Source organism: Zingiber officinale, chromosome 2A (assembly GCF_018446385.1).
Source record: "Zingiber officinale cultivar Zhangliang chromosome 2A, Zo_v1.1, whole genome shotgun sequence".
Taxonomy (NCBI): Eukaryota; Viridiplantae; Streptophyta; class Magnoliopsida; order Zingiberales; family Zingiberaceae; genus Zingiber; species Zingiber officinale.
In genome coordinates, this window is record NC_055988.1 from 59,172,066 (window position 1) to 59,185,926 (window position 13,861).

Consider the following 13,861-nt stretch of genomic DNA (forward strand, 5'->3'; position numbering starts at 1 on the left):
ATATTATTTCCCAACTTATCGGGCCTATTGATTTAATGAATAAATCTCACCCTTTGATAAATTAAAGAAATAAATACTAAGTACATGTGCTTGTTATTATATCAGGATTAAGAGTACGCACATCCATAATAATAGAGGTTTTATTCTTTTATGCAGTTACTATAAAAGGAACAACTTCAAATAGTCCTGCTCAATACACACATAGTGTACTAGTGTAATTTTATAGTCAAGATAAATTAGTATCAAATTACACTACAATCATTCCAATGGTTTGTCCCAATCCATCTTGGTTGTGAGCTTCTATTTATAATTTATAAGGAACTGATAACATGATCTTCTGTGTGACACCACACACCATGTTATCTACAATATAAATTAAATGGATAACTGCATTTAACTAAATACAGACATTTGACCAATGTGATTCTCATTTCAAAATAATGTTTATACAAAAAGCTAGGCTTTTAGTATACATTCTAACATTAACTTCCTTAAGCGTCCAAGCGAACTCATCACTGTTCTTTGTCAAACATTTTATCAGATCCTCTCTGAGATCAGGATCCAGGTCGGAAGTGATATGCATGGTAACTTCCAGTTGGCCAGGCTATATTTGCACTTCCTCCTTTTCTTCATATATGAGAGTGGGCTGCTTTTAATGAATGACGTTGATATCCATCCTTTAAGCTTTTCGAGCAGCATTAGCTTCCGCCCTCACAATCTCCACATAACACTTACATGCTATTATTTGATCTCCTTTAACCTCCCTTACTTGATCATCCACAGGGAATTTTATTTTCTGACAGAAAGTATAAATGATCGCCCTAAATTCATTCAAGGTCGGTCGACCCATGATAACATTATAGGCGGATAGAGCATCCACAACTATAAAGACCTATCGGTGCATCCACATAAGAGGCTCCTGCCCTAGAGATATGACCAATTTTATTTGTCCCAATGGTTGTACCTCATTGTATGTGAACTCGTACAATGGAGTAACCATAGGTTGAAGTTCGCTCAGGTTAATCTGTAACTGGTCAAAAGTTTGCTTAAAGATGATGTTAACAGAGCTAGCAGTATCAATAAAAGTACGTGAAATATTATAATTGTCTATAACAGCCTCGATTATCAATGCATCATCATGGGATACTTCTACCCTCACTAAATCTTTGGGTTCGAAATTGATCTCCGGCTCGGCTGCCTTCTTAGCACTACACCCGACGGCATGAATTGTTAATCACCAAGCGTGCGACTTCCTCGCCCGATTAGAATCACCATCAGTGGGCCCTCTTGCTATCATGTTAATGTTGCCCCGAGCGGTATTACTACAATTTTCTTCCTGTCGAGCTGATGATGACTCTGATTGTGCCTGGACGGGTGCTTGAGGTTGTACTGCTAGGAAAGGTAATACTCCCGCTTGTAATCTGCTCAGTTGATATTCGATCTTGAGCGGGCTATCCTGTCGAGGATATTGTCAGTGATTTGGGATTAGTGAACGCAGACGGTATTGATTGTTGTCTGCTTGCTGATTCTTAAAAGCGAAACAATTTTCCGTATAATGAGTATTAGTCAGATGGTATATACAAAATCTTTGAGGAAAATGTTGAGGAATTCCCACGTGTTGTGCTTGAGGTCATGGTTCAGGATGATGATGAGGCAAGTCCTCCCGAGGTCCTTTAGGAAGTTGGGCAGGTCCTGTTGGGTTTTTCAGGCCGCAAAAACCGCTTTTTGTGTTGCAGAAACCCCGAAACCACGCCACCGGATCCGTGCGAAGAAATAAAATTTCGTAAAAACTTTCACGTACGAGTTTTCTAAGCCTAGATCTAAACTAGATCTACAAAGGAGAAGAGCTTTACCCTTGATGCGATGCCCTTCGCTTAATCCCGCTCATCCAAGGTTCGCCGGATCTCGAGAGTATCAAAGTAGATACTCCTCTATGTGTATCCACACAAGCAAGAGATGGAGAAACCAAACAAAAAGGTGTGCTAGCACCTTTGAATGGTTTGGCCAAAGTGGAGGAGAGGGAGAGAAGAGAGAGCTTGAGGAAGAAGAAGGAGGTTTCAACAAAATGAAACTTACCAATTGAATTCATGTGGTCGGCCACATTAAGAGGGATTATAACCTCCATGGAATGCCAAGAGTCACAACTCTTGGTAACTCCCATGAGGTGGCATCCCACTTAAGCAACCATGATGATGTGGAGCATCATCATTGGCCCACTCTTTGCCAACTCACTAATGAGGTTGCAAATAGTCAAGTCAAACTTGACCCTTCATCTTCCTCTCAAGTCAAGTCAAACTTGACCACTTCTCTGCCTTGGTTGATCTAATCTAACCATTGGTTCAAGTCAATTTTAATTTAATGAATCTCTATTCATTGAATTAAATTAATTAAATGAGTCTAAGTCCAAATTAGCTCACTTAACACATGAACCAAATTGAGTCCAACTCAATTAGCCTAATTTGGATTACTCTTAATCTAATTTGGTTCATCACATGGACCTAATCCTTTAGGTTCATCAAATGAACCTAATCTCCATCTAATTGCCCTTTGTGTGTGACCCTATAGGTTCTTATAACGTTGGCAATGCTCCTAAACCCATTTAGAAGCATAAGTAATAAGCGGTATCTAGCAACACATCATTACTACCCAAGTTATAAGAATGTTGAGATCCAACATCACCTTGTGACTACTAATTGTGACTCTTCATAATATATTATAAGTGTCCTTCTATCATTGACATCTAGATTGATCAATGTGAGGCATAGACCGTGTCATCCTCTAATCAATGTAAATCTTGAATCCCAAGTAGACTCACTCAATCAAATGAGCTCAATATCTCATATTGACTTATTTGGGCATGGCCATGCACTTCGTGGTCTCACTCTATCAAGAATATTGATGTCACTCCCGCCATGCACATCGTGGTCTCACTACATCACTAACATCCCCCTGCATAATTTGTTACATACCCAGTAATCGCCTTTATAGTCCACCCAGTTACGGGTGACGTTTGACGAAGCCAAAGTATGTAACTCCTTATGTAGGGAACCATGGTGACATCAGGTCCAAGGACTAGTAGTCATACTAATAGCCACATGAGAAAGTATATGACACTCATATAACGATCTATGATACCTTCTCATGGTGGGTCATTCAGTATATATTCTCCAATGCATACCCATGTGTCAACTTGATATCTCTATATCCATGACTTGTGAGATCAAGTCATCGAGTTGACCTACATGCTAGTCTCTGTTGGGTTTTTCGGGCCGTGAAAACCGCTTTTCACGTCGCGGAAACCCCGAATCACCCAAAGCCGTAGATCCGTGCAAGGAAAAACCGAATGAAAAATTACGAGTACGAGTTTTTAAATATCTAGATCTACTCCTAGATCTATGTGTTAAGAAGTATACCTTGAAGCGTGCCCTTTTGCGTTCCCGCTCATCCAAGGAATTGCCGGATCTCTAGACCGTCAAGCGTCGGTCCTCTAGAAGTATCCACACGGACACGTAGGTGGAGAAAACCTCACACAAAGGTGTGCTAGCACCTTGGTAAGATTCGGCCAAGCAAGGAGGAGAGGGAGAAGGAGAGCTTGAGAGGAAGAAGATGCAATAATCACTTGAATGAGCAAATTGAATTCCCATTCAAGCTCAAAAGTGGCCGGCCACTCTCTATTGTAACTCCCTCATTAATGCATTAAATTGTCATCAAGGAGAGAATGTAACCTCCATGAGGTGGCAACCATGATGATGTGGAGTAACATCATTAGTCCACATCAATGCCAACTCACCAATGAGGTGGCATAAAGTCAAGTCAAACTTGACTTTTAATCTTCCTCTCAAGTCAAGTCAAACTTGACCAAATCTCTTCCATGGTTGATCGAATCCAACCATTTGATTCAAGCCAATTTAATATAATGAATTTAATTCATTTAATTAAATTGATTCAATGAGTCAAATTCTAAATTAGACTCATTGAACACATGAATCAACTTGAGTCGAACTCAAGTTAGCCCAATTAGGATTACTCTTAATCCAATTTGATTCATCAAATGAATCTAATCCTCTTGGTTCATCATATGAACCTAATCTCCATCTAATTGTCCTAAGTGTGTGACCCTATAGGTTCTTGTAACGTTGGCAATGCCCTAAACCCATTTAGGAGCATAAGTAATGAGCGGTATCTAGCAACACATCATTACTACCCAAGTTACAAGAATGTCGAGATCCGACATCACCTTGTGACTACTAATTATAACTCTTCACAATATATGACAAGTGTCCTTCTATCCTAGACATCTAGATTGATCAATGTGAGGCATAGACCGTGTCATCCTCTGATCAATCTAAATCCTGAACTCCAAATAGACTCACTAAATCAAATGAGCTCAATATCTCATATTCACTCATTTGGGCATGGCCATGCACTTCGTGGTCTTACTCTATCAGGAATACCGATGTCACTCCCATCGTATGGGAGGGATAGATCCCATCTACATCACTCACATCCCTCTGCATAATTTGTTACATACCCGGTAATCGCCTTTATAGTCCACCCAGTTACGGGTGACGTTTGACGAAACCAAAGTACATAACTCCTTATGTAGGGATCCATGATGACTTCAGGTCTAAGGACTAATAGTCATACTAATAGCCACATGAGAAAGTATATGACACTCACATAACAATCCATGATACTTTCTCATGGCGGGTCATTCAGTATACATTCTCTAATGTATACCCATGTGTCAACTTGATATCTCTATATCCATGACTTGTGAGATCAAGTCATCGAGTTGACCTACATGCTAGTCTTATTGCATTAACATTGTCCCTGAATGTTAATACTCGACTAGGAATGATTTAGAGTAGTGTTCCCTATATCATCTCACTATCGGTTCAACTAACCGATTGATATAGGTGAGAACCATCTACTCAAGGACATTATCATACTTAGTTTATTTGGCACCAATACAAGTAAGTATAATAACCAAAATCCAAATGCCTTTATTTATATAGAATATGATACAATAAGTCCAAAATACAATCATCAAATTATTAACTCTAGGGCTCTAACTAACAATCTCCAACTAGCACTAGTGCCAATCAGTGTAGGCTCTAAGCCCCAATGACTTTCTCTGTGCCAAAGTCTTGGTCAAGGGATCTGCGATGTTAGCCTCTATGGGTACTCTGCATATCTTCACATCTCCTATCTCGATAATCTCTCGAATGAGATGGAAGCGCCGTAGTATGTGTTTGGTCCGCTGGTGTGAGCGAGGTTCCTTCGCCTGTGCTATAGCTCCATTGTTGTCACAATAGAGCTCAATGGGGTCAACAATGCTAGGAACCACCCCAAGTTCAGTGATGAACTTGCGGATCCAAACTGCCTCCTTTGCTGCCTCTGATGCAGCAATGTACTCGGCTTCTGTTGTAGAATCAGCTACTGTATCCTGCTTCGAACTCTTCCAGCTAACAGCACCACCATTAATGTAAAATACGAACCCCGACTGCGATCTATAGTCATCCTGGTCGGTCTGGAAGCTAGCATCACTGTAACCCTTTACAGCTAGCTCATCATCGCCTCCATATATCAAGAAATATTCTTTAGTCCTTCTCAAGTACTTAAGAATATTCTTGAACGCTATCCAGTGACTTTCACCTGGATCTGATTGGTATCTGCTCGTCATGCTCAAAGCATACGAGACATTAGGTCGAGTACATAGCATAGCGTACATGATCGATCCTATGGCTGAGGCATAAGGGATCTGATCCATGCGGTCTCTCTCCTCTCTAGAAGAGGGACCTTGAGTCTTCGAAAGACTCACGCCATGTGACATCGACAGAAATCCCTTCTTGGAGTTCTACATGGCAAACCGTAGGAGTACCTTGTCAATGTATGTACTCTGACTTAGGCCAAGCAATCTCTTAGATCTATTTCTATAGATCTGTATCCCTAGAATGCGGGATGCTTCACCTAAGTCCTTCATTGAGAAGCAACTCCCTAGCCAAGTCTTGACAGACTGAAGCATAGGGATGTCCTTCCCAATGAGTAGTATGTCATCCACATACAATATGAGGAAGATAACTATATCCCCTACAACCTTCTTGTAGACACAAGGCTCATCTTCGTTCTTGATGAAACCAAACTGTTTGATTGCATCATCGAATCAAAGATTCCAGCTCCGAGAAGCTTGCTTTAGTCCATAAATGGACCTATGCAGCTTGCATACTCTGCTAGTAAGCTGTGGATCTACAAAACCCTCAGGTTGTGTCATGTACACATCCTCGAGTAGGTTTCCATTCAGAAACGCGGTTTTGACGTCCATCTGCCAGATCTCATAATCGTGGTAAGCTGCAATAGAAAGCATGATCCGAATGGATTTAAACATCGCTTCTGGAGAAAAAGTTTCATCATAGTAAATACCATGAATCTGCTTGAAACCTTTAGCTACCAAGCGACCCTTATAAATAAGTCCATCCATGTCAGTCTTTCTCTTAAAGACCCACTTGCACCTAATGGGTTTTACCCCTTCAGGTGGATCAACCAAAGTCCATACTTGGTTGGTGTACATGGATTCCATTTCGGATCTCATGGCCTCTAGCCATTTCTCAGAATCTGGTCTCATCACAGCTTCCTGATAGGTGGTAGGCTCATCTTCTATGAGCACAACGTCATCATGGTCAGACAAGAGAAATGAGTATCTCTCAGGCTGACGACGTACCCTATCAGACCTGCGAAGAGGTATGTCTATTTGAACTGGTTGTTGTTCCTCAACTCTTTGTGGAACAACATCATCCACAACACTTTGTGGTTCCAGTTCAATTTCCATCGAGGCATCAGTGCTATTGTTCGTATCTTGAACTTCTTCAAGATCCAACGCGCTCCCACTAGTCTTTCTAGAAACAAAGTCCCTTTCTAGAAAGACCCCAGTCTTTGCCACAACTACCTTGTGCTGACTGGGAATGTAGAAGTAATATCCCTTAGTTTCCTTGGGATATCCAATAAAGTAGCACTTGTCAGATTTGGGTCCTAATTTGTCTGAGACTTGACGTCTAACATAAGCCTCACAACCCCAAATCCTCATGAAAGACACCTGAGCATCTCTCCCAGTCCATATCCTATATGGTGTCTTTATCACGGCCTTAGATGGAACTCGATTGAGAATGAAAGTTGCCGTGTCTAGAGCATAGCCCCAAAGGTATGTCGGAAGATCTGTGTGACTCATCATAGAACGTATCATATCTAATAGGGTACGATTCCTCCTTTCGGATACACCATTCCACTGTGGTGTTCCAGGAGGAGTGAGTTGGGATAGAATCCCACACTCAGCTAAATGGTCACGAAACTCATGGCTTAAGTATTCACCACCTCGATCTGATCGAAGTATTTTAATACTCTTGCCAAGCTGGTTCTGTACTTCATTCTTGAATTCTTTGAACTTTTCAAAGGATTCAGACTTATGTGTCATCAAGTACACATAACCATATCTACTGAAGTCATCAGTAAATGTAATGAAGTATCTATAACCGCCTCTAGCAGCGACATTGAAAGGGCCACATATATCACTATGTATGAGTCCTAACAAATCAGTCGCTCTCTCGATGTGCCCACTAATGGGAGTCTTGGTCATCTTGCCTCGTAGGCATGACTCGCATATCTCATATGATTCAAAATCAAATGAGTCCAGCAAACCATCCTTATGGAGCTGGGATAAGCGCTTGTCATTTATATGACCTAACCGACAGTGCCAGAGGTAGGTTTGGTTCAGGTCATTTGACTTGAACCTCTTGGTATTTATGTTATAGATAGGGCTCTCAAGGTCTAGAATATAGAGTCCGTTTATCAGAGGTGCACTATAATAGAACATATCGTTTAAAAAGACGGAACAACATTTGTTCTTTATTATAATCGAAAATCCTTTCTTGTCCAAACAAGAAATTGAAATTATGTTCTTAGTCAAGGCAGGCACATAACAACAATCATCTAATTCTAGTACAACCCCAGAGGGAAGGGATAGATGATAAGTTCCTACAGCAATAGCAGCAACTCGTGCTCCATTGCCTACTCGTAGGTCTATCTCACCCTTCATCAATGCCCTGCTATTTCTCAGCGCTTGTACATTAGTACAAATGTGCGAAGCACATCCGGTATCTAATACCCACGACGAAGAAATAGAGAGGTTGACTTCTATAACATTTATACCTGAAGTAGAAATCTTATTTCTCTTCTTGTTAAGATCTTCCAGGTATCCTGTGAAGTTCCTCTTCCAGTGCCCTGCTTGTCCTTGATATAGTTGACGAAGATGTTCAACCTTATCGTAAGCACACATCAACTCATGTTGCTTCTGAAGCTCAGAGTTCATGGTTGCGAGCATTAGACAGGACACATCTAATGCGTCATCTTGATGTTTCTTGTAAGCATCCCGGTCAGCTCGCGTGGCAGTGGTAGGAGGAGCCTCCGGAATGGGCTGCTCCAGAACGTACAGTTTACGTTCCTGAGTGAGAACTATTCTCAGGTTCCTATACCAGTCCAGGAAGTTTGCTCCGTTGAGCTTGTCCTTCTCAAGGACAGATCGCAGGGAGAAGGTGTTCGTATTCGACGTCATGGTTATCTACAACAGAAAAATTTGCAGAAATAAATATCATATTCTTTTAAAATCATTTAATTAGGCCTTTAATTAAATGATGCTCCCACTGAATTCTATAATTCTTGTGGGACAAGATCCACATCATACTAACCCTTGAGTTAGCTTTGGCTAATACGCCCAAGGCTTAGTATGATCGGTAGGTAACGATTACCAATTACATCTCTATGCAACTCTTGTTTATAAAATCAATATCCGCATTTATATTAAAACTCGAGTTAGCTTTGGCTAATACGCCCGAGAGTTAATATAGATGTGATTTTGACCTATCCTTTCCAACCATTGGAAGAATGCCTATAGTTGACTCGATCTAACCGAGCAACTAGGAATATTCAATCTAATTGAGTTTGTATTCACCCATGCGTTGATAGGCGGGACCAAGATTGTCCCTCCGTACCCTACCAAGATAATATGTACTACTCTGCTTTGGCAGATTCAACAATACATGTGATCGAGATAGTGATAGGTATCACAGCACGGTTAGGCATTTAGAGTTGGTTCGATCGAGATATAATCTAATCTAAAAAGATGCATCTTGTGCACGACTTAGATCTAATCTAATCGCAAGGGTGCATCATGTGCACGACTTAGATCTAATCTAATCGTAAGGCACTAATTAATCAATTACTTATTAAACATGCATCATATACATAAGCAATTAACTAATTAATCTATTTGTGATTTAGTCATGGCCCTACTACGATCTTCTCAAGCCAATGAGAAGATCGAATGGTCAACCTAGGGTCAACAGCTTCTCCAAGCTCCTCCCTTTGACCACCTTGTGTTGCTCGTGCCCGCCTCGGAACTCCGTCTCGTGTGGACCCTCTACCGCTCCAATTTGTACATTACAATTTGAAACTCGAGTTACATTCGAGTCTAAATCTAATTTACAACCAGAATATATGAGAAAGGCACGACGCGCAGGTCGCGGAAAAATAAAAACATACAACACGCGCAAACACATAACGGCACGCAGACCGTATTATGAATTACAACACAATCCAATCATATTAGGTTTTTGGGCCATGACTATCACAAAATTAATATATAATTCAAAATTATATATTTTTCATAATTTTCTATAATTTTAAAATTAATTTTTATAATTTTTTACGAGTAAAATTTCCCAGCGGTCCCGTTTAGCGATTTCGGGCTCAATCGCGGAACGGATCCCCTTGCGGGGCCAGGGGCAGCGCCCCTACCCGCGATCTAACCATTGGGAGGGTTCCTTTGCGATCCAACAGCGCCTAAACTCGCTGTCCCAAAATGATTTAGGACGAAACCATTGAGAAGAATTTTCCCGACGGTCCCGATTAGCGATTTTGGGCGCAATCGCGAAGCAAATCCCCTTGTGGGGTTAGGGGCAGTGCCCCTACCCACGATCTAACCATCATGAGTTGCTCCTAAGCGATCCTACAACGCCTTCGCTCGCTGTCCCAAACGGATTTGGGTCGAAACATCACCGTTTTGGAAAAATCTTCCCGGTAGTCGAAGCCTACAAGCGTCTAAACACTTGTGCTTCGATTACTCGAGAAAAATACTCATAAAAACCCAAAAATCATAATTTTACAGAAAATTACAGAAACTTTAGTTTTCATAAAACCAAAAATTAAACTCGTACATGCCTTGCACGTGGCTCTGATACCACTGTTGGGTTTTTCGGGCCGCGAAAACCGCTTTTCGCGTCGCGGAAACCCCGAATCACCCAAAGCCGTAGATCCGTGCAAGGAAAAAACCGAATGAAAAATTACGAGTACGAGTTTTTAAATATCTAGATCTACTCCTAGATCTATGTGTTAAGAAGTATACCTTGAAGCGTGCCCTTTCGCGTTTCCGCTCGTCCAAGGAATTGCCGGATCTCTAGACCGTCAAGCGTCGGTCCTCTAGAAGTATCCACACGGACACGTAGGTGGAGAAAACCTCACACAAAGGTGTGCTAGCACCTTGGTAAGATTCGGCCAAGCAAGGAGGAGAGGGAGAAGGAGAGCTTGAGAGGAAGAAGATGCAATAATCACTTGAATGAGCAAATTGAATTCCCATTCAAGCTCAAAAGTGGTCGGCCACTCTCTATTGTAACTCCCTCATTAATGCATTAAATTGTCATCAAGGAGAGAATGTAACCTCCATGAGGTGGAAACCATGATGATGTGGAGTAACATCATTAGTCCACATCAATGCCAACTCACCAATGAGGTGGCATAAAGTCAAGTCAAACTTGACTTTAAATCTTCCTCTCAAGTCAAGTCAAACTTGACCAAATCTCTTCTATGGTTGATCGAATCCAACCATTTGATTCAAGCCAACTTAATATAATGAATATAATTCATTTAATTAAATTGATTCAATGAGTCAAAATCTAAATTAGACTCATGGAACACATGAATCAACTTGAGTCGAACTCAAGTTAGCCCAATTAGGATTACTCTTAATCCAATTTGATTCATCAAATGAATCTAATCCTCTTGGTTCATCATATGAACCTAATTTCCATCTAATTGTCCTAAGTGTGTGACCCTATAGGTTCTTGTAACGTTGGCAATGCCCTAAACCCATTTAGGAGCATAAGTAATGAGCGGTATCTAGCAACAAATCATTACTACCCAAGTTACAAGAATGTCGAGATCCGACATCACCTTGTGACTACTAATTGTGACTCTTCACAATATATGACAAGTGTCCTTCTATCCTAGACATCTAGATTGATCAATGTGAGGCATAGACCATGTCATCCTCTGATCAATCTAAATCCTGAACTCCAAGTAGACTCACTAAATCAAATGAGCTCAATATCTCATATTCACTCATTTGGGCATGGCCATGCACTTCGTGGTCTCACTCTATCAGGAATATCGATGTCACTCCCGTCATATGGGAGGGATAGATCCCATCTACATCACTCACATCCCTCTGCATAATTTGTTACATACCCGGTAATCGCCTTAATAGTCCACCCAGTTACGGGTGACGTTTGACGAAACCAAAGTACATAACTCCTTATGTAGGGATCTATGGTGACTTCAGGTCTAAGGACTAATAGTCATACTAATAGCCACATGAGAAAGTATATGACACTCATATAACGATCCATGATACTTTCTCATGGCGGGTCATTCAGTATACATTCTCTAATGTATACCCATGTGTCAACTTGATATCTCTATATCCATGACTTGTGAGATCAAGTCATCGAGTTGACCTACATGCTAGTTTTATTACATTAACATTGTCCCTGAATGTTAATACTCGACTAGGAATGATTTAGAGTAGTGTTCCCTATATCATCTCACTATCGGTTCAACTAACCGATTGATATAGGTGAGAACCATCTACTCAAGGACATTATCATACTTAGTTTATTTGGCACCAATACAAGTAAGTATAATAACCAAAATCCAAATGTCTTTATTTATATAGAATATGATACAATAAGTCCAAAATACAATCATCAAATGATTGGCTCTAGGGCTCTAGCTAACAGTCTCATCGCATTAACATTGTCCCTGAATGTTAATACTCCACTAGGAATGATTAAAAGTAGTGTTGCATATATCATCTCACTATCGATTCAACCAATCGATTGATATAGGTAAGAACCTTCTACTCAATGACGCTATTATATTTAGTTATTTGGCACCAATACAAGTAAGTATAATAACCAAAAACAAATGTCTTTATTTATATACAAGAATATGATACAACGAGTCCATACAACAATCATCAAATGATTGGCTCTAGGGCTCTAACTAACAATCTCTCACTAGCACTAGTGTCAATCAGTGTAGGCTCTAAGGTCTAATGACCTAGTGTGACCATCATGCTTTCTCTGTGCCAAAGCCTTGGTCAAGGGATCTGTGATGTTAGCCTGTGTGGGTACTTTGCAAATCTTCACATCTCCTCTCTCGATAATCTCTCGAATGAGATGGAAGCGTCGTAGTATGTGTTTGGTCCGCTGGTGCGAGCGAGGTCCTTAGCCTGTGCTATTGCTCCATTGTTGTCACAATAGAGCTCTATGGGATCAGCTATGCTAGGAACCACCCCAAGCTCAGTAATAAACTTACGGATCCAAACTACCTCCTTTGCTACTTCTGATGCAGCAATATACTCGGCCTCTATTGTAGAATCGGCTACTGTGTCCTGCTTCGAACTCTTCCAGCTCACAGCACCACCATTTATGCAAAACACGAACCCCGACTGCGATCGATAATTATCCTGATCAGTTTGGAAGCTAGCATCACTGTAACCCTTTACAGCTAGCTCGTCATCGCCTCCATATATCAAGAAATATTCTTTAGTCCTTCTCAAGTACTTAAGAATATTCTTGACTGCTATCCAATGACTTTCACCTGGATCTGACTGGTATCTGCTGGTCATGCTCAAAGCATATGAGACATCAGGACGAGTACATAGCATGGCGTACATGATAGATCGTATGGCTAAAGCATAAGGGATCTGATCCATGCGGTCTCTCTCCTCTCTAGAAGAGGGACCTTGAGTCTTCAAAAGACTCACACCATGTGACATCGGCAGAAATCCCTTCTTGGAGTTCTGCATGGAAAACTGAAGTAGTACCTTGTCAATGTATGTACTCTAACTTAGGTCAAGTAATCTCTTAGATCTATCTCTATAGATCTGTATGCCTAGAATGTGGGATGCTTCACCTAAGTCCTTCATTGAGAAACAAGTCCCTAGCCAAGTCTTGACAGACTGCAGCAAAGGGATGTCTTTCCCAATGAGTAGTATGTCATCCACATACAATATAAGGAAGACAACTGTGTTCCCTACAACCTTCTTGTAGACACAAGGTTCATCTTCATTCTTGATGAAACCAAACTGTTTGATTGCATCATCGAATCGAAGATTCCAGCTCTTAAAAGCTTGCTTTAGTCCATAAATAGACCTATGCAACTTGCATACTCTGCCAGTATGCTGTGGATCTACAAAACCCTCAGGTTGTGTCATGTACACATCCTCGAGCAGGTTTCCATTCAGAAACACGGTTTTGACATCCATCTACCAGATCTCATAATCGTGGTATGCTGCAATAGCAAGCATGATCCGAATGGATTTAAACATCGCTACTGGAGAAAAGGTTTCATCATAGTCAATACCATGAATTTGCTTGAAACCTTTAGCTATCAAGCGACCCTTATAAATAAGTCCATCCATGTCAGTCTTTCTCTTAAAGACTCACTTACACCCAATGGGTTTGACCCCTTC